This window comes from Aphidius gifuensis, linkage group LG6, assembly GCF_014905175.1.
Source record: "Aphidius gifuensis isolate YNYX2018 linkage group LG6, ASM1490517v1, whole genome shotgun sequence".
Classification (NCBI taxonomy): domain Eukaryota; kingdom Metazoa; phylum Arthropoda; class Insecta; order Hymenoptera; family Braconidae; genus Aphidius; species Aphidius gifuensis.
In genome coordinates this window covers 13,616,277-13,639,131 of record NC_057793.1, presented here as the reverse complement: position 1 = coordinate 13,639,131, position 22,855 = coordinate 13,616,277, and the positions used below count along the sequence as shown (strand labels likewise).

The following is a 22,855-nucleotide window of genomic DNA, read 5'->3' as shown; positions in this document are numbered from 1 at the left end:
TCAGAAATTCAGATATTCGGAATCAACCTTAATATAAAACTAATCGAGACCAGGACTTGAACTCCACATCTACCGAATGAAAATCTTATGCGTTATCCGCTGCACCACGACATCCTATGCGAAGAAAAAAATCGTTTTTTTCACATCAACAATTTGAGAATAAGCGAAGCCACGCCTACGCAGTCAAAAAAAGTGACAGCACTAGTTGTTCTTGAGTCCATCATTAACTTTTGCTATGGTCCATTGCAATTTTTACCATGTTGCTGTGTATTTGTTAGTGACACCTACAGGATTTTTGAGAAAATCAAATTTTTACTATGGTACATTTTAAGAGATTCATTTTAAGGTACAACCAGGGCAAAATTAGAAACATCTGGCAGATGTTTGCTAAAAACATTATATATCCATGAGTGCGAGAAAAACGACATATTAGAAAGAGATTACTGTTTCTCACTTCAACTCAAGTATTTAGACAAAGACAAAAAATTATTATCCTACATTAATTAAAACTGAATATTAAAACCTATTTTAAATTTAGGCGATGTTTTTTCGTCTTTTTTTCTAGTTTTATCCTTTAGTTTTTGGTAAATATGGCATTAATTTTTCAATGATTTCGATGGGGTATTATAAAAACCCGAACATCATTTTCCATAAGAGCCTATGTTTAACCTCGAAAAAAAAGATCAACTCCAACAGTTAATTAATCAAAAACAAATGTGGAAACAAAAAATCCGATTACATACACTGAGAGAAATTTTAACTAAAAATTACAGACGTATAAGAAAATAAATATATGTTCCTCACAAGCATAATTCACAGCAAAAAGGTACACTACCAGTTTAAGAATTTACTATATTTTGTTTAAATTTGGTTATTTTATTTTAAAGTTAAAAGTTTTTGTGCTATTTCTCGATTCACGGAGAACGGCAATCAATTCCCGGCAACATTTTCTTTTCACACGCTCAAAACTCAAAACTAGATAAATAGAAAAAAATTCATTCTTGATAAATTGTTCAGAAATAAATTACCAATAAACCTCAACCCCATACCTAGCTTCAACAGATAAGGCTGTAGAAATGCTTGAAATTACATGACAATTCAATCATTTGTTCAATCAGTCGGCCATCTTTGTATTATTTCGCCCCACAACCAGAATTTTTACAAAGCGATATAGTAAAAAATATTCAAGTCTATGCTAACTTTTATATGTGTACATGATAAATTTTATTATATATATTAGAATATTCATTAAATTGTTCAGTATTTTTTATTTGAACTTATAATATTTTTTATCGTTTCCTCAAAACATGTATGTGCTTTATTTTAATTAACTCATAACTCATTATCTAAGACATTAATCAAAAAAAGTAATTCTTTATAAATTGTTTGGAATTAAATTCTCAATAATTAACTCCACTCAACCCCATGTCTATCTGCAATAGATAACGATGTACAGAGACTTGAAGTAACATAACAATTTTTTGACATTGTGTGACATTTTACATAATTTTATTGTAGAATATCATCTCTCGCGGCCAATCCCAGAAATAAAACAAAAATTACAAAGCAGTATAGTAATTTCTATTCAACATGGGTTTTAATTTCTAGTTAAAATTTCTCTCAGTGTACAAAGGTATATCATTATTTTAATTATCTACACAGTAAAAAAAAGTTGGTAATTCGTTTGTAATTTGTAGACTTCAGTCGTTTGTCAAATTTTTGTTTGTTAATTTAACAAAAAAAAATTTGTAAAATCATTTGACAAATTTTATTTGTTAATTTTACAAACTCCGTTTGTTAATTTTACAAACAAAAAATTTGTAAAATGTTTTTACAAACTCCGTTTGTTAATTTTACCAACAAAAAATTTGTAAAATCAAAACAATTTTGTTAATTTTACAAATTTCGTTTGTTAATTTTACAAATTTTTTTTTTGTAAAATTAACTCGTAACATATAAATGAAGATTTAATGTAAAATTAAGAAGAATATCTGAAAAAATCTTGCACACGGTCGGATTGAGTCGGACGATGTGTGTTTTTATAAGCAGCTGATAATAGACAACACGTGAAGTATTTTTTTATTCAAAAACAAATAAATAATTATTAAATTATAATTATAATAAATCAATAATTCGTGTTTTCAATGACTTTATCAAGTAAGTTAATTTGAAGTGATTTATAAATCCCTTCAAAATTATTTATAAATGTTATTTTTTATTTTTAATTAATTCTTAATTAATTGTTAAATATCAGGTAATATTGTAAGAATATGAATGGATCAGAAGAATTTCCTGATCAATGTCAATTGTCGAATAAGCAAATGTGTTTTTATTATTGTTCAGTATAAAAATGAAAAAAAATGGGTACAGCTTTCAGAGCATTTTACATATGCTGATATCATCCACAAAGGTTTATTACGTATTTATTTTGTTTAATTCACTTAAGAATTTGTTTGATTCATAAATATTTTTTTCAATTTTAAAGTATATGAAATATTTGCATTACCTGAGGAGCAAGATATTGAGATTACTGATCTAAATGATGTTTTAATTGATTAAGATATATTATGTAATTTTATACGTTGAAGTAGTCATAGCTTGACTTCTAAACTTAGACAGAAAATAGTAAATTTGTTAGATATATGTAAGATTTTTTTGCTTTTTTATTTTATTGAAATTATTAACTAAAAAATTGATTATTTGTTGACATTATCATATTATGTGATGTTTTTTCAGCTAAAAATATGGTTGCTAATGTTACACAAACTCATCGATTAAAGAATGCTGATGGTAGTACAAGTGCTAATGTTATACCAGTACCATCAGATAAACCAATTGATCTCAATGACGACAAAGAGCCTTCACCAAAAAAACCAAAATTGAAAAAAAAAAATAATTGGGGACGTGGTTTTAGCTCAAGTTAGTTGTTAAGAAAGAATTTGAATTGTATTTTTTTTTTCACTTTACTGAATATCTAATTTTTTTATTTTATCAAGCAATTGAAAGAACATCTCATTAATCACTAATATGGAGATGAAATGTTTGAATCATACAATGATTTAGGATATTTAACAAAAAAATGTAGAAAAGTTATTGTCAATATTGTGGCAAGTGAACTTTTAAAACATAAAAAAATAACCCAGAGATGTGGTTTTATTTCAAGATAAATTTCATCAACAATGTTTGACTAAAAAATTTGCTGATAATAATTATTAAGTACAAAACGTATACAAAAGTTACAAAGATGGTAGTGTATTTAAAAATAATACATTTTTTCAAATAAATAAAATTTCAATTCATCTACAAATTTATTATGACGAGTTTGAGGTTTGCAACCCTTTGAGTCCGAAAGCTCGTATACACAAAATTGGTGCTTTTTATTTTTCCATTTTAAATTTACCTTAACATATGCTTTCAAAATTAGACAATATTCGTTTACTTGCTAGTTTTAAAATAATAGTTAATGATTCAAAAAATTTCGAAACAGATGGTATATTCATAGAGGACTTAATTCTTTTGTCAAAGGTAGTTTATAATATCTGTAAGTTTTGATAATTTGGGAAGAGCAAAAATAATTTGTATGAATGAATCTTTCGTAGCCACGTATTCTCGTAGAATTTGTAAAATAACTATAAATTCAGCTAGAAAAAGTGTTTCATTAAATGAAAGTCTGTTGCGAACTAAATCAGAATTTATCTCATTATATCATCAGCTAGATATTGTAATAATGATACATTTAATTTTTATAGTATAAAAAAAAAAAAATCTTTGGGTATTACAATTTTATGATTTTGTTGATAGTTCAATTGTTGATATATTCCATGACTTTTTAGATCTTTTTAGATTTGATCAAGATAGGTATTGTCGATCTGTCAAATTTAAATAATAAAATATCAACTTTTGATTATGGCTTACATAATAGATCTAACCATTCATGTCCAATAGATTTAAATAAAAACGTAAATTTAGTAGGTCAGCGTGGTGCTCAAATGTTTTATTTGATAGCTTATTTACCACTTCTTTTAACTGATGAAATAATGAAATTGAATCATGAGGATACAAAAAAATGGAGAGTTATTTTATTGTTAATAGAAATTATGAAAATTGTATTTGCTCCAACAATAAGCTATGATATGTTAGATAGACTAACAGTTTTAATTAAAGACCATCATAGTCTTATTATTAATGAATTTAATTCATCATTGATAATGAAAGATCATTTGATAACACATCTTCCAATGATTATAAATAAAATGGGACCACCAAGAATTCATTGGACCATGAAATACGAAAGTAAAAATGGATTTTTAAAAAGTTTCGTATACCAGTTGAAAAATTTCAAAGACGTAGCACATACACTGGCTAATCGTCATCAAAAATGTATGCTACAATCATGGAATAATAGAAAACTATATTCTGAAGACGAACCACAAATTAACAACACAAAAAAAAATTATGCGTGTTGCGAGTACGCGCGAGGGAAGTGAAACTTTTTTTGGAGTGATTGAGGTTATAACTCTATAAGTTTCTTTGATTGATTTTTCTGTTGTTTTTGACCATTTATATTACGGTCGGTATTCATATTACTGTTCATTTTATTAACTATTTGATATAAATTTTTTTTTTTGTTATGAATTATTGTTGTCTAGAAGGATATCGCTGTGAACGTTTAGTACTTGATAAAATGGTAGTTTTTTTTCCTGTAGTTTTTGATCAGTTGAATCAGGATGGCAAACTTGAGTCTCGACGACTGATGGACTTAGATTGGTTTTTGTTTTTTCAAGCATACCTATTATAATAAACATTAGTTTTAGTATTGTAATAGTTTTGAATTACAATTTAGTCAAGAATAAGTATTAATATTACCATTTTCGTTTTCATTATTTTGATCAACATTCAATTTGTTGGGATCATTATCCATTTTAGATTCATCAGGGATTTGTGATGATAATGACAATTTTTCCGTCTCTTCACAACGTTCTGCGTTCATATTGAACAATTCTAAAAAGAGATTAATATAAAATTTTTTTATCGTAATATTTTTATATATGTACTTATGAATTCAATTATTATATTATTATGTATATATAAAATAATATAGTAATATAATAATATAATATATATGTACCCATAATAATATAAATATGTATAGGTATTTGAATGAATGGAAACATACATATACATTCATGTACTTATGCATGTGGTTTTTCAATTAATTATTATATTTATATTTATTTATTTATATTATTATTTTATATATATTATATATAAAATTATTATTATATATATATATATATATATGTATATATGGATAGGTATACAAACATATGTGCATGTATGTATAAAAGTATGCGTACATGTGCTTATACTTATAAATTTAATTATCACATATTAACATAAATTATTATATTATATTTATATGTAATTACATACATTTTATTATATTTTATTATTTATCAATACTTACAACAAATGTTGATTTTCACTGTCACTTTTGAATGCTAACCTCAAGAGAATGGGCAACACTTGTTGACATTCCATTATTGTAACCGAAATTGAACTTAACAACTTAAATTAGTGAACAAAATAGATACTTTATAATATTCCGTATCTATTTGAGAATATTTAAAACAAAATTCGATAATGCAATATTATATTTATATTAATATAATATATATTATATTATATACCAACAAACTAAAATTTCGACAATAATAATGCTATGGTGCCGGCTATGACAACGATGAAACCAATACTATGAAGCGATATTTTCATTTTTCAGTTGTATATGCTATATGTATACTATGCTATATGTATACGCTATGCTATATGCAGCTATATGTATACTGCGTTGCATTCAACGTTTTATGTCGCGTTGCCTATGCCATATGTATACTATGCTATATGTATACGCTATGCTATATGTATACTGCCTATGCTATATGTATACTGCCTATGCTATATGCATAAAACGTTGCATAAAACGTTGCATGCAACGTTTTATCTGGCGTTGCTACTTCCGTCCCCGATTTTCGTGACGAATTTTTTTTTCACCTACCCTCCAAAAAGAAGTTTCACTTCAATAATAAGTTTAAAGTCAAGTGAATTTTGTGATATTATTAACAAAACGTTAAATATAAATTCAAATAATTATATTTCTATAGGTATATAATACCCGTGTAGGAGACTACAACACGGCCATGCAACGGCCGATGCATGGCGAAATTTTGCCATTAATGGGCTGCCATTAATGGGCCACTCATACGCCGGGCCTGGCGCGTTACACCATTCTAATATTGGCTGCCATTATTGGCCCATTAAAATTTGCCAAGATTGTCCCATTAACATTTGCCAAGATTGGCCCATTAAAATTTGCCAAGATTGGCCCATTAACATTTGCCAAGATTGGCCCATTACTTGCGAAATCAATTTTTTTATAAATAAAAATAAAAAAAATATTTTTTTTTTCAATTGCATATATAGATTATCGAGTCCAACTCTGTTTTTTTTTATAATAAATGTTTTTTTTTCCTGCCTCTCGCCGGGCGCGAACTCTCGACCGAAAACCTGAACCTTCACTAAACCTATGCTTTAACTAACTGAGCCACGAGCGCGATATATATATTTCGAAAGTTTTTTGTTCTCTTGTAGTAATTAAGTTCACTCGTAGACTTGGTAGACTTTTTTGAAGATGATTATTCAAATACAAATATATTTATTTATTCATTTAATTTTAATGCTCCATTGTTGATTTTTTTTTTTCTATTGTCTTGTTTTTTTTTTTTGTCAAAAATTAGCTGATGGTTGGTAGCCATTAAATGGCCAGTCATGAATTTGCCAAGGATCGGCCAATGAAGGGCAGCCATTAAATGGCCAGCCATGAATTTGCCATGAATTGGCCGATGAACGGTAGCCATTAAATGGCCAGCCATGAATTTGCCATGAATTGGCCGATGAACAGTAGCCATTAAATGGCCAGCCATGAATTTGCCATGAATTGGCCGATGAATGGCAGCCATTAAATGGCCAGCCATGCATTTACCATGAATTGGCCGATGAATGGCAGCCATTGAATGGCCAGCCAATTAATGGCCAGACGTTGGCCAAGACAAGACTGCCAATCTTGGCAACACAATAATGGACCAATCGTTTGCCTAGTATATCCCATTAATGGCCCTTGCTTGGCTACCAATCATGGGCTGCCGTTTATCGGCCAGTGTATGGCCGTGTTTCCATGCTTGGCGATTCCTACACGGGTAGTGTTGATATTCGAGGTGAACATTTGATAATACAAAAATTTATTTGTACATCAAATACTAATAGTTTTCCAACTTTCGGAAAAATCCTTATAATTTTTTCACATAATTTAAAGTTTTATATCATTTGTCAAAGTTGGGAGACAGAAGGTATTTCACCATCATGCTTAGGATATATTGTAGAAAATACTTTTGAATTATGTATACATGAAGTTATCAATCTATACCTCATACAAAAAGTTAGAATATAAACGAGTCTACAGATAAAAAATTAGTTATTGTAACAGATTATTTTTTGTAAATTTTGTAATTGATAAAATAATATTGTATAAATATTCATATGTACAGAGTGAATCATTTCATTGTTTAGTTATATGAAAAATAATAAAATTTACGTATCAAAAAATATTATATAAATGAATATACATTTTTTTTTTGCTTAAACAAAATAAAAAAAATTTAACAAAAAGTATTTGTGAAATTAACAAACAGCTGTTTGTAAATTTCATTTTACAAACATAAATTTGTAAAATTAAAAATCGGCTGTTTGTAAATTTCATTTTACGAACAAAAATTTGTAAAATTAACAAACAATTATTTGTAGACCTAATTTAACAAATAAAATGTTTGTTAAATTAACAAACGTTTTGTTGGTGGACCTAAATTAACAAACTGAATTTGTTAATTTTACCAACTATTTTTTACTGTGTAGTTTATAAAATTCGTAAAATCGACTTTATTTTTCATTTTCCCTGGTTGTACCTTAATTTTGTCCACAGCAACAGAGTAAAATACCATACACACAAAGCAAAAAAAAAAAATATATATTTCGCTATGATAGAATGGAATTTTTAGGCTGGATTATTTTAACTTTTAAATTTGGCTTCTGTAAAATTTTCTCTATGCATTGTAATTTTTTATCTGAACATGAAACAAAAAACATTATATAAATTGCTATGGCACATTTTAATTTTCTAAGACAAAAATTGTTTTTTTTCTGTTAAAATGATAGTAAATATTTTAATATTAAGAAGGTAGACCCTTAGTGATGTGGCACCATAGTAAAATTTAGGGCTTCATGCGGTACCGAGACTAGTCTCGGTCTCGCATGCGTCGTCTCGCGAGACGCGAGACCGAGACCGAGACCGAGAGTATCGTCTGAAAGTCTCGCTAGTCTCGCGAGACTCTGAAAATTTTAAATAATATTTTTTTTTTTTTTTTTTTTTTCCCTCTTACCGTATCGAATCATATTAAAAAAAAAGGAAATGTTATATTCCCGCACAGTTAGACACTGCACAGAAGGGCACTGACGCCAGAGTCACAAGATATTTACAAGCCTTATGTATCAATGAAAATTGTAAAGAATTAAGTTACGCCAATTATATTTTCCTCAACTGATATTTTTTGTATTTGATGTTTCAAAAGCAATGATTTACTTCTTGGAAAAAAAATACATATCGATGAAGTAAAAAAAAAAAAAAAAAGAAAATATACTATTTGTTTATGGCATTTCTAAAGACTTTTCTCAGACTAATTTAACGATTTTTAAATTTTCAAGATTCACTTTGAACATTTGTTTGTCTTTCATTTTTATTTTTTTTCTGGAAACAGAAAGATTACACGGAGAAAAATTTTCACTCAATATTACTATGGTGCCACATTACCATAGAACCATATTATGATTATTAAAAAATTTACTGTCATTTCAACGAAAAAAAACAATTGTAGTCTTGAAAAATTAAAATGTACCATAGCGATTTTGTCATGTTTTTTTTTTGCTATTCCCCGATGAAAAAATTACAACGCATAAAGAAATTTTTACAGAAACCAAATTTAAAATTTAAAATAATCCAGTCTAAAAATTACATTGCACCATAGCAAAAAATATTTTTTTCTTTTTTTGCTTTGTTTATTTCTAAATTTTACTTTGTTGTTATGGACAAGATTAAAATGATCCTCTGAAAATTTACAATGTACCATAGTAATTTTAATAACTTTCTTGGATTTCCTGTAGGTGTCACTAACAAATAAGCAAAACATATTTAAAATTACAATGGGCCATAGCAAAATTGATGAAGGACTCAGAAATGTCAACTGCCCCCACTTTTTAGTCGACTGCGCAGGCGTGACTTTGCTTATTTTCAAATTGTTAATGTAAAACAAATAATAGTTCCCTTACAGATATGTTGTTGTGGCGCAGCGGATAAGTCGTGGGATTTGTATCCCGATGATATGGGGTTCAAATCCTAGGCTTCAAATGTTTTTTTACAATATTTTTTTACGAGCGTTTATAAACATAATAAATTTTGCGTTTGCCCATCGCAAGAATTACTATGGTACATCGCGAAAGGTCGTACGGCCAATAAGTGGCGTTTTTCAATGAAAATTGCTATGGCCTGTCTCAAAATTTAATATGATGCTCTTATGGTTCCAGCTTACTGTAACACAACGCAAAAATTGCTATGGTATTATATTAAAAAAAAATGTAAATTTTTCTCCGTGTATGTCTACTGTATTTGTTTACACAATTAGGACGTTCTGATGCTTCATCCTTGAAGTTGTTCAGTTCCTCTGTAGTCACGTTGAAGAAAACATCAAATTTTTTTTTAAAATGTCCAATAGCAAAAAAAGAAATTTCAGTGATATTAGTGATAACGATTCAGGTGATAATTTCCCTCCACAGAAAAAAAAAGAAAAATCAAAGTATCAAGAGTGGTTTGAGTTTATTGATCGAAAAGAAAATGGCAAAGATATTAAAGAAGCTCTGTGTTTACTGTGCAAGAATAAAAGAGTTATTATTGCGCGTAAAGACCGAGGTACATTTTTGATATAAATATAATTTTTTTTTATGAATTTAATAAATGAAAATAAAAAACAAACGTCGTATATAAAAATAATTCTCGTCATAATTATGTATGATTAATCAATTTTATTAATATTAAAATTAATAATCAATTTATTAATTAAAATAATTCAATATTTATTGCATTATTTTATATTTTATAATTTAAAAAAAACTAGGTAATACAATATTAATTGTTTTTATTTTACACGAATTTGATATACATGGTATTATTCAATCACTTTTGTTACTTTACTTGGACGAATAAATATTAGTATAAAAGCGAGACCCGGCGATACTTGCGAGACGAGACCGAGACCGAGACCTGGTGCGAACGAGCGAGACCGATACCGAGACTCGTCGAATCTCGTCTCGTCTCGTACCGCATGAAGCCCTAGTAAAATCATTCAGCAAATTTTACTAAAATTTGCTGAATGATTTTCTCCGTGTACATAAATATGAAAACACAGGCCATATTTCATGGCAACCAAATACTTACTCTAAACTCAGAAATGAGGAAATGATAGAAATAAAGCTCTGAAAACAATTAAACCAATAAAACCACAAGAAAAGGAAAAAACTATGTTGTATAGTCTAAAAGAAGGATAAAATAGAGCTCAAAATAAAACAAAACAAAGGAAAGAAGTAGAAGAGAATAAAGACTGTGCTGTAAAGTAAAAAGGAAGTGAAGTAAAAAAAAATGTTTAAAATAAAAAATTGACGGTGAATATTCGACTTGATTCAGAAACCTGACTGGAACTAGAAGGCCCCCAGGTTTTTTCGGGATTCAGGTAGCATATGTCGAGCTTGACAAACGTATCCTCGGGAGGGTATACATAAAACGAGTACGATTGAAGACCCCAAGTTTCGATCAAGCATACCCATATAACTATAGTTATTTAGAAGTTTAAAGGGAGCTAGAAATTTACGTATTAACAGTGGTTATCATTTCCAATGATGATAGAACCATAATAGGATGCAATCAATGAAAAATACAGGTGAAAAAAAAAATGATTAATTTTTGACTCAAGTTTTGTTTCAATTATTCTTCAATCATCGATAGATTTCATTATAAATTCGACTAGATTGTAACGGATACAAAATGTCAGTGTTGATATCTATCACCTTCGCGCTCGAGTATTCAAGAAAATATAAAATAAACTATTATTCGTAATTTTTTTTTATAAAAATAAAAACGGTATAAGGAATATAGATCGAATTAATATTCGTCTAATTTTTATTCACGATTTCTTACGGAATTTTTCACACACATTCATTTTTATTCAAATATATATATCTTATTTATACACATTGTAAATTACTGTACTCAGAAAAAAAACTTCTATATCTGAGTAAAAACTTCTACTATAGAAAAAAATTTTCTTGCTAATAAAAAGCTTGAACTATAAAAAAGTTTTATCTGATTTGATTTAATAATGCAAGCTTGGTTACAATGATAGAAAAAAAAATTACATTTCCTAATTGTATGTTGCATTCTTAACTGTCATGACGTAAAATTCAGAAATTTTAATGGATCTGATTAATTTTTAAAGAATGTATGTATTTATTATTAGAAATATTTCCTTATTTTATTGTTCAATTTTAAAAATAAAGTTATCGTTATTGATTCCTTTAAGAATTTTCGGGTACGTGTGTAAATTACATAGATATCTGTTGTGAAAAAACGTCAAGTTACTATATATAAGGAAGTGAAAACTTAATAAGTTTAGGAACGTAATTAATATTGAGTAACATTATTTGCATTTTTTTTTTTTTTAACAGTAGTTTGAATATCAGTTGTATTATTCATTCAATAAATTTCAAATTTGCAAATGGATTTTTTCCTCTTCCTTTCTTAATAATAAAGAATTATATTTACTGGCAAATTGGACAACAAAAATCGTAATATTTACACGACACCAATTTTGATACTTACATTCTTTTCATTTGACTTCTATCGTTATATTAGTTATAAATTTTCCACTAGTGGATTCAAAACTGCCATCGAAATTGTAAGAAACGATGGTCTGATTTTGTAGAATGTTCCGTAGGAACATATTTTTTTTCGCTCTATTAGCTCAAAATAAAAACTTTAATTCATTGAAATCGTTTGAATTGATCGTTACGACTTTAGAATATCAACCTAATATTACGAATATAGTTGAGAGTCACTATAAGGCTGCATAAGAAATTGAAACTTCTACGCACATGCACAGCCATAGACATGAAGGGTCGTGGAGCACAACAGTGCACCCTAATACACCCCTCAATTGTTCTCACGTATGAGAATGTATATATGTATATACGTACTGTTGAAGAAAAAAAATAATAATAGAAAAGAAGAGCGCTTCAATGCTAGCGGCAAGTAGAATTGAAGTACTGAAGAAGGTTAAAGAATGTGAAAGAGAGAAAATTCAGCTATTTCAACAACAGAATATCGTCGCATGCCAGTCTCATGCTCCCCAGCCTTCACTTTTCCCTGAATATAGAAAAATCTTTTCAAATATAATAAAAAAATTTACTCAGTCTGTACCTCTTTTTCTTATACACTCCACTCACCGTACACCACTTTTTCTTATACTATCAGTGGAATATAAATTTGTGATTCATGATTTTCGGTGTGAGGAATCTAAATCTGCAATTTTTTTTCCATAACTAATTAACATTTATCGTCACAATCAATTTTCACAATCAAGTTTTTGGAAACTTACGATAATCAACTTGTGGTGATGATCGATATTATAGTATAAGACGATAATGATGATAACGATAGAATAATGCCATTTTTTATCCTATCGTCTTCACGGTAAGATACGATATTTGACATACCCGGGGAAAAATATATATTGTACGTGGAATTGTATATAATAACATATAAGGTTACTGTCTGGGTTTCGGGACGCTTAAGGAAAATTTTTGTCTAAAACTGCTTATAAAACTACCAAAAAAATACATTTCTATATATATATTTTTTTTTTTTCATTAAAATAGTCTTTGAAGTTATTAAAAAAAAATATAAGTAGTAAATAAACATAATGGTTTATTTATAATGATTTGTTTATGATTTTATAATGATTTTTGCCCAATGGCCGAGTTACGGGACATTTGAAAATCTGGTGCCGGAGTTTCGGACCGTGTAAGTACGAGTTACGGGACGCTTATAAATAAATTGGTCGTACAGGGAAAAATAATTGTAAATAAATACTTATAAAGTGTTTAAATGTTTTAGTAATCATTTCCCTTTATTTAAATATAAATTTTAATAATATAAATAAAATAAGAAGGCTCTGAAACAGTCATCTATGAACGCGCATTATGTTTTTTTTTTTTTGTTCTTTTTTTTTAAGTTTATCATGTATTTTTTTCAATGCAATTGTTATTGTTTTATTTGTGTAATCACGTTTTTTATTTTTAATTCTCATTTTAAATATTTAATTTTTATTCGAAAAAGTAAAAAAAAAATTAAATAAATAAATTCAACAATTTTAGGTTAAACATGGTGGAGATAGGAAATCCGTGATCGGGCCAAGCATTGATTTTCGAGACCCAATTACGGATTCCAGTATTATTAAATAAATAATTAATAAAAAAAAAATTATTTATTAAAAAATGAAAGAAATTAAATTTCGAATAGATTATGTCTCATATGTATTTTTTTTTATACTTACATAATATCATATCTTAACAAACAAAATAACATATATTCTTAACGTTCAGGACTACGACAAACTACGACACTACCGAAAAGTGGTGGAAAAGTTTTTACACGATATTTTATTTTTTTTAAGTGATTAATACTAGAGTTAAACATTAATCCTTTTTTTTTCGCCAAAAATAAAAGTTTTTCTTTGTAATAGAATTTTTGATGTGTAAACATCTTTAGGCGCGGGTTGGGTTAGAGTAAAAGGAAAAAACATAGAGTTTAGACGTCAGATCCGGTAACGGATCTGGGCAGGAATCCATTTTCTGTTTGCGTTTTTACATGGCTGCCATAATTCTAAACATGGCTGCCGTAATTTTAAACATGGCGCCTCCGTGATCCAAGCTTTGAACACTAGATACACTACACACACATTACACACAACTACATTTTTCAGTGATATTTTGGTAATATATAGCAATATATAGTAATTTCGAGTGATTTAAACGCGCGTGTGAATTTACCCGCTCGACATTGTCGAGCGGGTGGATTAAATCACGGAGGCGCCATGTTTAGAATTATGGCAGCCATGTAAAAACGCAAACTTTTGCGTGTCGTGAGTTCGCACCCTCAGTCTACATTGCGCCTTGCAGCGCCATGGTAATCGGTCGGTAACCGTTACCATCAGCCGTTCTGTAGTATAGATGAATTTAAATGCGCGTATTTATATATTTAATTTATTTATTATTATTATATATATTTATGCGCCGTTGTATATATTAATATACAAGTATTTTATTTGCATTTATTAGTTATACTTGCATTTGTTAGGCGAAGTAAAGTTCATATTGTACATATATGTATATTGTATATACATGCATATGCAAGTATTTTTCATTTACAAGATTAATATACCTATTATTGTTTATATAAAATAATATTTCCTAAATACAAAACATAATATGGAATTATTATACAATAATAATTTATTTATAATATTGACTAATTTTATGTTTTAAAAAAAGAAATAGACATTGATGACTGATGTGTTAGTTTGAAAGAAAATTATTATTGTAATTGTACAGAAGAATTTCAGAAGATATTATCATAACCGAGACAACATGTTTTTATTCGGTTTTATAGAAAATTTTCTCACGATTACGGGAAAAATACGGAAAAATTCCTACGAATGCGCAGTGGTTAAAATGGGTTGAAATATGGAAAAACGGCTATTTATCGGTTATAAATTGTAGTTATTGAAATAACGATTCATTCTCGAATTTAATAATGGCCATCAATGAATCTCGTCAAGTAAAAAAACAGTCAACATAAAAAAATTCGATATCGCGAATAGTTTTCGAGTTATAATAACTTATATATTTCGATATATTAAGTTTTTAATATTAATAAAGGCAATCGATAAAACTCGCCAAGCTAAAAAAGCCCAATAAAAATTTTATATCTCGAATAGTTATTAAATTATCGATATTTTTTAAAATGTATACAATTTTTTTCTCAAAAAAGTCAAATTTTGTTTTTTTCAAAAAAACTGCTAATTATTGATTGTCACGTATTGTTAAGCACGAATATATATTTTTTCGAAAATAATGAATATATCAAGTTTTTACTTGGTCGCTAGGTTTTTACTGAGCTATATTTTTACTTAGCTATTTTTTTACTTAGCTATATTTTTTACTCAGCTATATTCATAGCCAAACACACAATATCTACATAATTTTACTTAGCTATATTTTTCCTTAGCTATATTTTTTACTTAGCTATATATTTTTTACTTAGCTATATTTTTTACTTAGCTATATTTTTTGCTTATCTATTTTTTTTACTTAGCTATATTTTTTACTTAGCTATATTTATAGCCAAACACACAATACCTACATAATTTTACCAGCTATATCTTTTACTTAGCTATATTTTTTACTTAGCTATTTTTTTTACTTAGCTATATATTTATAGCCAAACACACAATATCTACATAATTTTACCAGCTTTATTTTCAACTTAGCTATATTTTTAACTTAGCTATATTTTTTACTTAGCTATATTTTTTACTTAGCTTTATTTTTTTACTTAGCTCTATTATATTATCAATTATGAAAAAAATTATCATTCACATTAGAAAGATATCGATAATTCGAAAACTATTCGCGCGATCAAAAAATTGTATTCGATTTTTTTCTCTCCTTGATGAGTTTAATCGACTTCCATTATTAAATGAATAAATAAAAAAAAATCGATATATCGAAATTTTAAAAAATATTATAACTTGAAAACTATTCGAGATATTGAAATTTTTTTAAAAACATTTTCTTCTCCCCGACGATCTCTATTGATTGCCATTATTGAATTTGAGAATAATTCGTTATTTCAATAACTATACGACATATAACCGATAAATAGCCGTTTTTTCATATTTCAACTTCATTTTTAACCACTTTGCGCATTCGTAGGAATTTTTCGTAGAAACACGCCGAAGATGTTTACACATAATAAACCCGCGAGTCTAGATGGCTCACAAAATTTTTTTTTTTATCGTATATATCAACAATAATTAATAAATATAATAAATAGACGTACCGTCCCGTAACATGGACGTGTCCCGAAACCTGGACAGTGACCTTAATTGCATATTATTGTATTGCATATTATTGCATATAATTGTATGTTATTTTATACAATTCCATATGTAAAATAAGATTTGATAACATACGTTCACATATGATTGTAGTATTTAATAATAAATAACATATAATTGTATATGGCTTTATTTTAATACAGAATCATACGTGCGTATTATTATATGCAATTGTATGTGATAATATACGACTATATATGGAAACATAAAATTTCAAATGACTCTAGTTTTTTGCAAGACCTTATGTCCATATTATTTCAAGTTTTAATATACAATTGAATATGATAACATGTAATTTTATATGACTCTGGTTTTATGCAATATTTTATGTCAATGTTATTGTATGATATAACATATAATGTTAAGTAGTATCATATAATTATATATGACTAGTAATACGCAAAAAGTTATGTCGATGTTATTGTATATTATTATATACAACTATCAAAGATAACATATTATTACATATGACTCTGGTTCTATGCAAAATCTCATGTCCGTGTTGTTGTATGGTATGATATACAATTGTATATAATTTCGTATAATTATATATAACTCTTGTTTTTATGCAATATCTTATGTCAATGTTATTGTATGTTATAACATATGAAGATTCAAAATTATTGCAAAAATTGGAAGAAAGTGAGAGAGGTAAAAAAAATTTTTGTGGGTTTTTAACATCTTTTTTTTTTATTCATAAATAGAACAATTTTTTTCTTTTTTGTGTTATAGAAATTGCTTGGTGTCAATACGAAGCTAAATTAACACCAATCACTAGGGATGGAACTTTTGAGGACCTGCAAGCTCTCTACCCAGAAGAAGTTGAAGAGTATGAATGGGGTCCAACTATATGCAATGCGAACACAACCCTCAATCAGTTTGAAAGATGCCTCAAAAGGAATAAATAAATGTATTATATAAATAAATGAATACAATTAAAATAAATAAATAAAAAAAAAAAATAATAAAACAGGAAAATTCAAAAAAAATCTTCTCATTTTTGACCCTTAATTCCCAAAAAAATAGAAAGAAAAGATTAGTATAAAAAAAAAGATAAGCACATGCACCAATGAAATAATAAAAATTAAGAGAATAATTAAGTTGTATATTACAAAAAAAAAATTGAATTGAAAATTAAAAAAGAAAAATTATATTAAATTTACTTACTTCTTTCATTAAATTTCCACGATACTCTCTTAAAATAACACTTGGACGTGGAACCATGATTATGAATAGAAGGATTTAATTTGAGGATAAGGTTGCAGGCAAGGATGCAGGTTGAAATGATAAGATCTTATAACCCTAAAAAGGGTAGGAAAGTCAGGTAGTTCTAGGATTTTTCTCTAGAGAGAACTTTGAACCAATGGTCTATTTATGAAGATTTCAACCAATAAAAAAATTCCCTACCCACTGATTCTAGCGTCATTAGTTTTCACCATGTAACTGGAAAATTTAAAACTAATTCAAATTGAAGATCTTTCTAAAAATTCGACGCGATTTTTTCGTTTTAACCAATAGGAAAATTCGATGGTGTTGTTCATGGCATAATCTAGCGGAAAATGTTTGAATTAAAAAAAAAAAAAAAAAAAAAAAATGGGTGAAATATTAGGCGCGAAATTATTCAATTTATTATTATTTTTTTTTTGCTTATTTTTCTCATTATTTTAGATGAGAAAATAAGAAAATCTTCAGGCAAAATTGGTTCATTCTCGAGTTAGGGTCGTTTTTTTTTTTTTTTCTTTGCTATACAAACTATTTTTTTCTTTTATTATTTTAAACATAAAAAAAATAAATAAAAATATTCAAGTTTTCCTTTTTTTCTCAATTATTTTCAAGAGTGTTAATTGTATTTTTTTTTATTATAATATAAAGGTAATAATAATAATAATAATAATAATAATAATAATAATAATAATAATAATTTTCATAATTTAAGTTCAACTACTATTTTGTAGAAAAACTTGTTTCCATTTTTTAAGAAATTATTTTTTAATATTTTTATCTTTTTTGTTTTTTTCTTTACAGATAAATCTTTTGTTAAATAATATTAAAAATGGATCAACTCCCAGACCAGATTCACCTGAAAAATAAATTCTCTCAGCTTAAAGAAAATCCGAATGCTTTGGGAATTGTAAAGAACATTTGCGAAATTCAAGATTACATAAAACGTTACAATAGATCATTAGGTGGCCTCACAGGATCTAGAAAGAAAATGACTGGTGCAACAGTTGCATTGTTGACTACTTGGAAATGTAAATTAGAGCATTTGCAGAAAAAAAGCGGTATGGTTGATGAGTCTACAATACACCAAAACCATGCTGATGCTATTGATGCAAGAATCCAATGGAGTGACTTAGAAAGTGCTTTTAAAAACCGAATGAGAACTAGAATGATTATTAATATATTACATAAAAATTTAGATTTATTTCTTGAAGATGCAAAAATGATGTTGATTGATCGTTCAGAGAATGAGTTAACCAAAAAGAGCGCTATTAAACTTAATACAATTTTGGTTTGTAATTTTCAAATTGTTAAACAAGAAGAAATAGAAATTGAGACAAAATATTTTAGTGATGGATGTATGGAAATATTGGAATCATCAAATCTTGATAATATTTTATCAAATAACTTTGAGATACTTAAAGCTGATCTGGAAGAGAAAGAAATGCGTGGTTCAGGTTGGACCTTGCATGAAATTCTACATTTAGAAATAAATATAAACGAGTATGTACCTTTACGTGGTGGTTCATCAACTTTTATTGAAATGCCTGATTGGATTATAAAAACAAAATCAGTTGTAAACGTTATAAATTATAAAGATAATTATTGCTTTATTTGGAGTGTGTTAGCTGCCATGCACAAGGTTCCACATCCAAACAGAGTCACATCATATGAGAGATACATGAATGATTTAAATTTGGATGGAATAACATTTCCAATGAGTTGGTGTAAAATAAAACAATTTGAAAAAAATAACAATTTGAAAATAAATGTATATGGCATTGATAACACTGATGATTTAGATGATAAATCCAATGATGAAGAAGGCGATAGCGTTGATGATTCAAATGGTACAAATGAGAAAAAAAAAAGAGACGTCAAGAAAGGATTGTTCCATATTATTTGGGTAATAATGATGCATCAAATCATTCAACAATTCATCTTTTAATTATTGAAAATCCTGAGAAAAAAGTTGATGGATTCCAAGATGAATCAGCAGATGAAGATGTTGATGAAGAAGAAGAAAGTGATGAAGATTATGATGAATATGATTTTAATAATATTACAAATAAAAGAAAACTTGGTAAATTCTCAAACCATCACTTTGCTTACATTAAAAATTTATCTAGTTTAATTAGTGCACAAGTTTCAGCATATAATGGCAAAAAATTTATATGTGATCGTTGTTTATCATATTTCCATTCTTAAAAGTCAATCGATTCTCACAATCCTGCATGTAGAGAAAAGAATCAATATGCAATGGAGATGCCAACAGAAAAAAACAATATTTTAAAGTTTAAAAATTACAAATATCAGCTTCGAGTGCCTTATGTAGTATATGCTGATCTGGAAAGTATATTGGAAGAAGTAATAGATAATTCCAATAATTCGTTGAAAAAAACAATTCAACAAAAACATATTCCAAACAGTGTAGCATACTATATTAAATGTTCTTATGATAATACGCTCTCTAAATTTAAATTAAAACGAGATAAAAATTGTATTGAATGGTTTATAAAAGAGCTTGAAGAGCTGGCACACAATGTTGATAATATATTGGAAAATATCAAACCGATGAATTTAACATTTGATGAAGAATTGCAATTTTTTAATGCAACAAAGTGCCATATATGTAACAAATTGTTGACAGCGGAAAACATTAAAGCACGTGATCACTGTCATCTCAGCGGGGTGTATAGAGGAGCCGCCCATGCTGCGTATGTATAATTAGCCTAATTAAATTTTTTAATTTTTTAATTTTTCTCCGATTTTTTTTTCAATTTTTCTGTTTTTCTTAAGAAATAAAACTTTATAAAAATAAAAATTACTGTTGAAATAAATATTAAAATGAAAATTTATTATTTCAGATGCAACCTTAATTATCAAGACTCTTGCATAATAGCTGTGGTGTTTCATGGTCTCAGTAATTATGACAGCCATTTCCTAATTAAAGAATTAAAAAAACAATTTCCAGGCAAGATTAATCTTTTGGCTTTAAATAAAGAGAGCTACATAAGCTTTACTAAATTTGTGGACGGTACTAGGATTCAATTACGTTTTATAGACTCATATAAATTTATGGCCAGCTCAATAAGTACACTCGCTAATGAATTAGAGGATAACGATAAAAGTATAAGTCGTAGTTATTGCGACAATTTAGAAGAATTCAAATTAATAACAAAAAAAGGTATATTTCCATATGATTATATTGATTGTTGGGAAAAATTTGATGAAGAACAATTGCCTTCAAAAATTGATTTTTATTCAAAGCTTAATGAAGAACATGTGAGTGATGATGATTATGCTCATGCTTGCAATGTATGGAGAGTATTTAAATTAAAAAATCTGGGGGAATACTCGGATTTATATCTCCGTACAGATGTTCTTCTTTTAGCTGATATATTTGAAAATTTTAGATATTTTTGTTTAAAAACCTATAATTTAGATCCAGCTCACTATTACACCCTCCCAGGGTTGAGTTTTAATGCAATGTTAAAATATACAGAGATTGAGTTAGAATTATTAATGGATGATGATAAATTATTGTTTATTGAGGGAGGCATTAGAGGTGGTTTATCACAATGTTCACATCGCCATGTCATTGCAAACAATAAGTATATGAAAGAATACAATTCAAATATTAGAGATTCATATTTAATGTACTTTGATGTTAACAATTTATATGGTTATGCAATGGCTTCTACACTTCCAGTAGGTAATTTCCAGTGGGTTGCGAACTTTGATATAAATTAATTACAATATATTGGGGATGATGCTGAGTGGGGTTATATTTTGGAAACAGATCTGGACTATCCAGTAGAGCTTCATGATGAACATAGGGATTTACCTTTGGCACCAGAACGACAAATACCTCCTTTATCCACAAGTAAATGTCCAAAATTATTAGCAACTCTTTATCCTAAAGAAAAGTATGTAATTCATTACAGAAATTGAAAACAATACGTATCTTTGGGGATGAAAATTAAAAAAGTACATAGAGTTTTAAAATTCAAACAACGAGCTTGGTTAAAACCATATATTGACTTACCAAGGCAACATCACTCTTTGCTAAAAATCTATTTAAATCATTAATTAATATTTGTTTTGGTAAAATGTTAGAGTCAACACGTTCACAAAGAATAATTAAATTAGTATCAAAATATGGTGGTCGAGGTGGAGCAAGAGCTTCGATATCAAAACCTAATTTTCACAGCTCTCTAATTATTGATGATTTAGTTATTGTTGAAATGAAACGATTGAGTATCCTTTTTGATAAACCAATATATGGTGGTTTTACTATTCTAGATATTTCAAAAACAGTCATTTACGATTTTTATTATAATTATATAAAAAAGGAATTTAAAGATAATGTTAATTTTGTGTATATGGATACTGATAGTGCAATTTTAGAGATTTTTACACCAGATATCTATGAGTTTATTCGTAGAGAATGTAATAATTTTGATATATCTGATTACCCTCTAAATAATCGATATAACATTCCTCAAAAAAATAAAAAAGTACCAGGTATTATGAAGGATGAATGCAATGGGAAAATTATGAAGGAATTTGTTGGGTTACGTTCGAAAGCATATTCATTTCTAGTTGAAGATGAGACTTGTATCAATAATGTAAAACTTCATAAAAAAGCTAAAGGAGTAAAAAAATCATCAATGAAAACGATCACTTTTGAAGACCATAAAAATGTGTTGAAAATCATGTTCAAGTATCTAGAAAACAAAATTTAATTCGCTCTGGAAGACATCAAGTTTATACAATTACCACAGAAAAAATAGCTTTAAGTTGGAATGATGATAAAAGAGAACTTATTGATGGTAAAAATTAAACTCTGCCTTGGGGTTATGCAAAAGAACTTAGAAATAAAATTAAATAAATAAAACAATGTAATATGATTGAAATAAAAAAAATTTTATTTAATGAATTATGTTTTTATTTATTTATTTATTTACTACAAAGCTGTCTGATCCACTCACTGGTTGTGTGAATTATCAAATCCCAGATATTTCACATATATTTTATTTCCTTTCTTTTTAATAATTTTTTCAATTAAATAGACGTCAGGATGTTTTACTTTTTGTAATTCAGGTTGATAAAAACACCCTTCAATTGGGTTCTGTTGATAGTCTTCAAGTTTATATGTTACTGGAGATGTGTTATTTATTTTTATAATTTTAAATATTTCAGTTGTCCAATTGGGTTTATAATTTTTCTCAAAGACATGT

At 27.6% G+C, this 22,855-nt stretch overlaps 1 long non-coding RNA gene across 1 annotated transcript; it reads right to left on the bottom strand.

The window, feature by feature from the left end:
- Window positions 1-3,024: 3,024 nt before the first annotated feature.
- Window positions 3,025-5,736, bottom strand: LOC122859570. Its single transcript, XR_006374362.1, has 3 exons — window positions 5,468-5,736; window positions 4,867-5,001; window positions 3,025-4,789 (listed from the first exon to the last, which is right to left on the bottom strand). It is a non-coding gene; the product is annotated as an uncharacterized LOC122859570 (long non-coding RNA).
- Between the last annotated feature and the right edge of the window lie 17,119 nt (window positions 5,737-22,855).